Here is a 7120-nt window from a genome sequence, read left to right as displayed (position 1 = left end):
CCACGCAACTTTGTAGGCATATGACCACACATAATCTGAGGGGACCCCTCCATTATTGACCCCATCAAACAAAATGGGGGCGCTAGAGAGCTCTGCCAACAGCTGAGCAGAACGTTAAAGGGTTAAACTGAGATGACACATTAGGTGTGATAAACATGTTGGTGCACTAACAAACTGACGTCTGTCTGCAGGGTGATAAAAACACTGCAGCGCCCTCATACAGTACATAGTGTGTGTGCACTCTATCAGGACACACTGCTGTCTCTTAACAATGAACACAGCAGATCTTATCGCTTCATGTTACCGTGGAGACAAACCAAGTGTCACAGGGTGTATGTGTGTGTTTGGTTTGTGCGTCTCCCCCCCCCCTCCTGCACCTGTCCACTGAACAGCAGCAATTGTGATTGGCGCAGGTGAGGTTTGGGTTCCTTTTTAGAAACACAGGTGTGTGGGATTCGAGTGATGAGAGAGAGTCAGGACACATCTACAGCTGTGTTCACCCCCCATTAGAATCTGTTTAATTGTTTTCCTTCTATTAGTTTGGTTTTGTGGACATTTGTTTGATTAAGAGTGTTTTTTGTTTTGAGTTAATAATTATTTTGGGGAGCAACACTTAAGGCTGCACCGTTGGATTGTTTATTTAGGAGCCATCTACAACTGATTACAGTCATCAGACTCTGAAGTAACTTAGCCTTTATTACATGTAGGGTCTACCGCTCCACTTCTGGATGCAGCCTGGCCCAGCTGATTGTACAAGAGGAGACTCTTCCCTGGGCCCTGAACTTTCAGCAGCTGGTGTGCTGCACTTTTTAAGAGACTTTAATCTTGGACTATTTTAGCAAATCTTTTATTTAGTTTTTAAAATAAATTCTTTGTAAAGACTTACTCTGTGTGCTGATAGACCGACTCCTCCCATGTGGAACTATAGATAGAAAAATTCAGGGTTTCACTTCCCGTGACACAAGTTTGATGTCTGCAGACTGTGCGATGACAGCACCTACTAAATCACAGGCTTCGACATAAGGAAAACAGAGAGGGGCACAGTAATAAACTAATGAAATTACTGAATAAAGGTTGGTGAACTGTCCAAAAACTATTTTTTTTTAAAAATGTTGATAAAATGTCTAAAAACTATTTTTAAAATGTCTGAATGAATGTTACCGAAATGTCCAAAAAATGTTAAAAACTATCTGAAAATACATGTTGATAAATTGAGCAAAAAAAAGTTTTAAAAAATTGTTGATAAACTGTCTGAAAAATAAAATCCAATAGTCCAATAAAATGTTACTGAAAAGTCTGAAAAATGTCAACGAAATATACGAAGAAATGTTGGAGAGAACATTAATAAAATGTCTGTAAAGGTAAAGAAACCAATGAAAAATTAACAATAAAAAAATAAAATGACTAAAATAACAACTCTTGGGGGTGGCAGTAGCTCAGTCCGCTTGGGTTGGAAACTGGAGGATCGTCGGTTCAAGTCCCAGTCCGGACCAAATATACAAGTATGGACTGGTAGCTGGAGAGGTGCACCACCAAGCTGCCCCCAAGTAGGGCACCAAACCCCCAACTGCTCGGGGCGCCTGTCCAAGGCAGCCCATCCCCCCAGCTCTGCTGCTCAACAGCTCCTGTTCAATCTGAAGCTCGTCTTGAATGCTGATAAAACAAAGTGCATGCTATTCACAAATCTCCCGACTGTTGTTGCACGCTGTCCTGACGTGTAACAACAGTCTGCAGTTTTGAAGGCTCAAAGTACAAAGTTATTCTTGACCTGCTTCCAGCGTATTAATGTGTGTACACGAGGCAAAAATTAAAAATGCTCTCAGTTAACAGAACGATTTTATTGTCTGTACCGAGGCTGCGTACTGAGTTTGGCAAGCGAGCGTTCATATCTGCAGCTCCTTATCTGTGGAGTCTTCTGCAGACGGACTCAAAGTTGCACTCAGTGGTTCCTCTCGGCCATTTCCAAGCACTGTTGCAGGATGTTTGTACGGAGTCATCTATTGTCACAGTGTGTCATAGCCGGTCTTTGGAATCATATGTAGTTGCCATTTCTGAGTTTTTATGGTTCATTCCTTGTGTATGTTAACATGTTGTTCTTATTTTGTGTTTTATATTGCTCGTATGGTTTATGTCGTCTGTCTGTCTCTGATGTTGCTGCCTGTCTCGACCAGGACACTGTTAAAAAGAGTTAAATAAAAAAAAGATTCATGCATAGGTCCCTCTGGGATGGATAAAGTATATCTTCTAAACTAAAGCTCGCCACCCTCCCTCCAGACGGGAGTAAAGGTCGCAAACTGTGATGCACTACAACTCAACCGTTCAGTTCTCCAGGTATTTAACCACCACGTCCTCAATGGATGTATAGATCACAGGTGTTTCCAGTCAGGTACAAAGAAAAGAAACTCAGGAAACCAGCTGAGAAAAAGGGCGCACCCACCTTTCACCTGTAACACCATGTAACACTCAGCCTGTTTTCTTATTCTGTCCCAAATCCTGAGAATCTATTTCTGCTGCATGTTCTGCACAAGTTTCCAACAATAGCTCCAGAATTTGACGACTAACGAGAGCGTTCGTGGGGAAAATGTACAAAGATGAAGCGCTTCTACCAGTTTCATGCAACATTCCTTTCAAGTCTTCTCTGAGTCTCCCCGCCCAAAGGTGCATAAGGTCTTTCCATGTCTGTGCCAATGCCAGGTTGATCATAAATAGCTGAAGCATGTAAACTATGTGGAGCAGTGCCAGTCGGAGCAGTTAAACAATGCACAGATGTCCTCGGGGCGATGGCACAGTGTCAGTAGTAATCTGGACACCTTGTCCTGTAATCAAATGGCTCTTTCCCGTTCCTGCACCACCTGTTTTAAGAACATGAAACAGGTCCAGAGTTTTAGCACAGATCGTATCGGAGCACTATTGTTGTATTGGATTTTATTGAGCTGTGGTGATCTCAGGAGGATCATCGGATCAATGGGCATCCCCTAAATTAAGATGACACCTTCAATGTTTTTGGTTCTAAAATTAAAAGCATCTGAAGGTTAGGTGGACAGATGGACGGTTGGCCTTTTTGGATTTGACCCTTTCATGGTCCTCAGAAGTCAATCTGACTCCCCTCCACATCTGACAATAACCTTATGGTACATACGACCTATGCTTGATGGTCTTTAACTGCTGTAATTAGCGTTATTTCCTTTTGTCATTGTCTTTGAAAAAGTTCATTTTCGCTCTTTGCGTATTGAAGTCTTTGATGAATTCTGGTTTTATTTTTGGGTTTGCTCAGTCGGGAGATCGGACAGATTTGAGTTTTAGTTTGTGCTCTTGTTGTTTCCTCTCAGAAATGCTTTGGCTGTCTCCCACAGCAGAGAACAACGTCTGCTCTCTGGAGATGACGTTGTTGGAATCTTCGCTACAAGCAGAGGAGTGGTTGGGCCTCATTCTTACGCTAGGCTGAAGCTGATTGGTCCTTGATCTGATTAACTGTGAATTTCAGAGTTGTCAGTCTGAGATGTAACAGGGTTACTAACAAGGGAGGGTTTTATTGTGGAGTAACTTCTGTGGGAGGGTGAGTAACAGCTGTTCTCTGGTCACCAACAATCTGTAAAGCTGAAATCTTTCCTGCTGTTTAACAGTTCAGTTCAGATGAGTGTGAAGGTCTGTCACTGTGTGATCTGTCTAGATCTGGGTTGTGCTGAAGTCTCCACCTGCTGTGATTTTTGAGTCAGAAAAAGTAATAAGATGTGAGAATACTGAATGAAAAAATTCAGGATTTGGTCCAAAAATGTTTTAAGAATTTTTATTTTCATATTCCTGATGGGTCCAGTAATGATAACAACGCGGCCATCTGGGTCTACAGCTGTATATTTGTTTAGGTATCAGACATTTTTATGTATATGTATGGGAACACCTTTTTTTAGAATCATATGAAGCAGAAAATGTATGATTTATCCGTCTGGTTCAGAGTTTTAGATGTTCTGATGTGTTTCTTGTCAAAAGTCCGGTTCAGACTGAAGATTCACGACAAAACTGTTTCAGAACGTTGTAGAGAAAAGTGTCAGCCGGTCTGAGCTGGACTCAAGCCAGCTGATGGTGTTACCTGACACTCAGCTGGTCAAATGGCTGGCGGCTGGTTTTTAAGCACATCACCTGTTTCAACAGCCAATCAGCTTGTAGTGAAGTCTGCTGGTCAAGTCACAATGACTGTGTCAGACGGTGGGTCACTGCTGCTGCTGGCTGTATGTGCTTATGCCCCGCCCATACACACATTGTCACTGACTGATGAATTGGTGCTGGTTATTTATATTATTGTGGCGTATTGATTATGAATACAGTCCATCTGATGCTGGTTTTGTTTCATCACTGTAGCCAGATGATACGCCGTCTCATGGTGGTCACTTCCTGTCAACGTTACAGATCAGAAGCACAGAGAGTTGTTGACTAGAGATGATACGCCGTCTCATGGTGGTCACTTCCTGTCGACGTTACAGATCAGAAGCACAGAGAGTCGTTGACTAGAGACAATACGCCGTCTCATGGTGGTCACTTCCTGTCGACGTTGCAGATCTCCTCTATCAGCAGGGTGCCGTCGTGTAGGATCTGAAAGCTCAACATGGTCTCATGATGTCACAGCCTGGAGTTAGCATCTATTCATCAACGTTACGCGCTCATTTTCTTCCAGAACCAACTTTTGAGCTGAACATGTATCAGACACTTCAGTATGGTGTCCATGCAGTTACTCAACTTTGCCTGTGTTCTTCTCATGGCTGAAATCCTGAGTTTTCAATAACTGCTTCAGAATCAACCTGGTCTCACTCTGAAGTCATCAACAACCAACGTAAGCAACCAACACACCCTGGGTACCTTGAACCTCATATGTCGACGTGGAAAGTCCATGACCAAAGTCTTGAGCATCTATTTCTGCGTATTCTGCACAAGTTTTCATTAATGGCTCCAGAATTTGACGACTAACAAGAGTGTTTGTGGGGAAAATGTACAGAGATGAAGTGTCCTCACCAGTTTCACACCCCGTCAACAAATCTATGCCACTTACTTACAGTGACATTCCTTTCAAATGTTTCTTTATCTATACGCAAGCTAAGTGTTGACCTTTTCCTGGCAAATTCTTTATTAATAGTTGAAGCATGTAAACTATGTGCAACCAGTGGGAGCAGTTAAACAACACACAGATGTCCTCGGGCTGATGGCACAGTGTCAGTAGTATAGGGTAGGTGAGTCACCTGCCGAGCTGCAGACCATTGTTCAACACCAACAAACAACACCACCATCTGTGATTTAGCGAGTCATTGCTGTTTCAGCAGAGACAGTGTCACGATCGTGGTTGTATTTTTTGACATTTTTTTTTCTGCTGAGATTAAGCCACCAAAACTGATTAGATTTTGGCAGTCGTAGGTTCAAAGGTCAAGGTCGCTGTGATCTTGTGTCGTCTTATTCCTGTGAATGCAATATCTTAAGAACAACTGCAGGGAATTTCTTCAAATGTGTCACAAACGTCCACTTGGACCTAACATGAACTGAGTGGAATTTGGGGGTTAAAGGTCTAAAGTCAAGGTGAGCCTGACCTCATCTGTCTATTTCTTGTGAACGCAATATCTCAAGAACGCCTTGAGGGATTTTCTTAGAATTTGGCACAAACGTTCACTTTGACGAAGCAATGAACTGATTAGATTTTGGCAGTCGTAGGTTCAAAGGCCAGGGTCACTGTGTCTTTTCATCTGTCTCATTGTCCTAAATGCGATATTTCAAGACAGTCTTGAGGGAGTGTCCACTACTTTGGCACAAACGTCAACTTGGAATCAGCGATGAACTAATTAAAATTTGACGGTCAAAGGTTCCTGTGACCTTACAAAATTTGTTTTTGGCCACACCGTGAAATTTCATACACGAATTATGACAAAACTTCACACAAATGTCTCAGGGGCCGCACATATGCCGCGTCTCGAACCGCCTGGAAAACACCTACTCTACATACTCTTGTGCCTTTTCTGTGCCGACTTTCAAGAGTGCGCTGGTAGGTTGCGTCTGACATCCCTAAGCAACCATAACAAGCACCGCATCATAGCCTATTAACCTGAAATCCTGAGTGCAGAGCTGATCATCTTCCAGGTGCTGTTTATGTATCATCTTATCGTCTGTGGGACAGATGTGACGCTCTGACAGCTCTGCACTAACATGATCAACCTCTCCATATTTATCACACACTGATATTTACTGAAGACGGAAACATATCTGTCAACTGTGATTGGTTGGTCTTGGTCACATGACATGTGGTGCATGTTGCTGCACTCCAAACGTTGAACTCAGTTATCTCAGGGCGCAGCGGTTCCGCCCTGAAAAACAGGCGCTCGGGGACACATGCGCCTCGACAACGTCTTTCTGGCATTTGAGCGCACCTGTCACGGGTCTACATTGAAAACAATGAATTCAGTGTGCCAAAAATGTGGCATGCATATGGATCCTGATAGGATAAACTGATGACATTCTATATCCAAAAGGTCAAAGGTCAGCTTGACTGTGACATCCTCATGTTTTAACGTCATATCTCAGGAACAGAAGGGGAGACATTTGGTCAGATACTGAATTGGTGACTCTAATCTTGACACTGTGCTGATTGTAGACAGACACAACATTAATGACTAACAGTTTTGGGCTTGTTACTCTAAAAATGTAATATATTACTCGTTACTCTTTTCAAAAGTAATAATTTTACTTTACTTTAATCGGGAGACACTCATTTTTTTTGTAGTAAAAAGAACATTTATTAACATGTGCACACAGAATGAAAAATGTGAAAAGTCTTTGGCGATTAGACCCCGTAGAGATGGTGTGATTTAAGGAGGGTGATGGATCCATAATTGTTGAGTAGAGGAATGAGCCTTTGTTGAGCTTGTCCTGGATCTGGATGACGAGTTGTTTGGTTTTGGAGTAACTGTGAAATTATGACTGGAATTTGGTTAGTAATCAGTTACACTACTGCTTACTGGAAAAAGTAATCTTATTACTGTAAGGTGTTACTGCCCAACACTGATGACTAGCTGGTGAGAAAAAGAGCTCAAGAGTCAGATATTATTCTGAGAAGCCAAAATAAACATCAGACGAGTGAACTTTGTAA

At 42.4% G+C, this 7120-nt stretch overlaps 1 protein-coding gene across 1 annotated transcript in view; it reads right to left on the bottom strand.

The window, feature by feature from the left end:
- The window catches only part of abcg1 (ATP-binding cassette, sub-family G (WHITE), member 1), a 281654-nt gene that overhangs the window by 168214 nt on the left and 106320 nt on the right, over positions 1–7120 (bottom strand). The window lies entirely within an intron of this gene.

Source organism: Epinephelus moara, chromosome 2, assembly GCF_006386435.1.
Source record: "Epinephelus moara isolate mb chromosome 2, YSFRI_EMoa_1.0, whole genome shotgun sequence".
Classification (NCBI taxonomy): domain Eukaryota; kingdom Metazoa; phylum Chordata; class Actinopteri; order Perciformes; family Serranidae; genus Epinephelus; species Epinephelus moara.
This window is presented reverse-complemented; position numbering and strand designations above follow the sequence as displayed.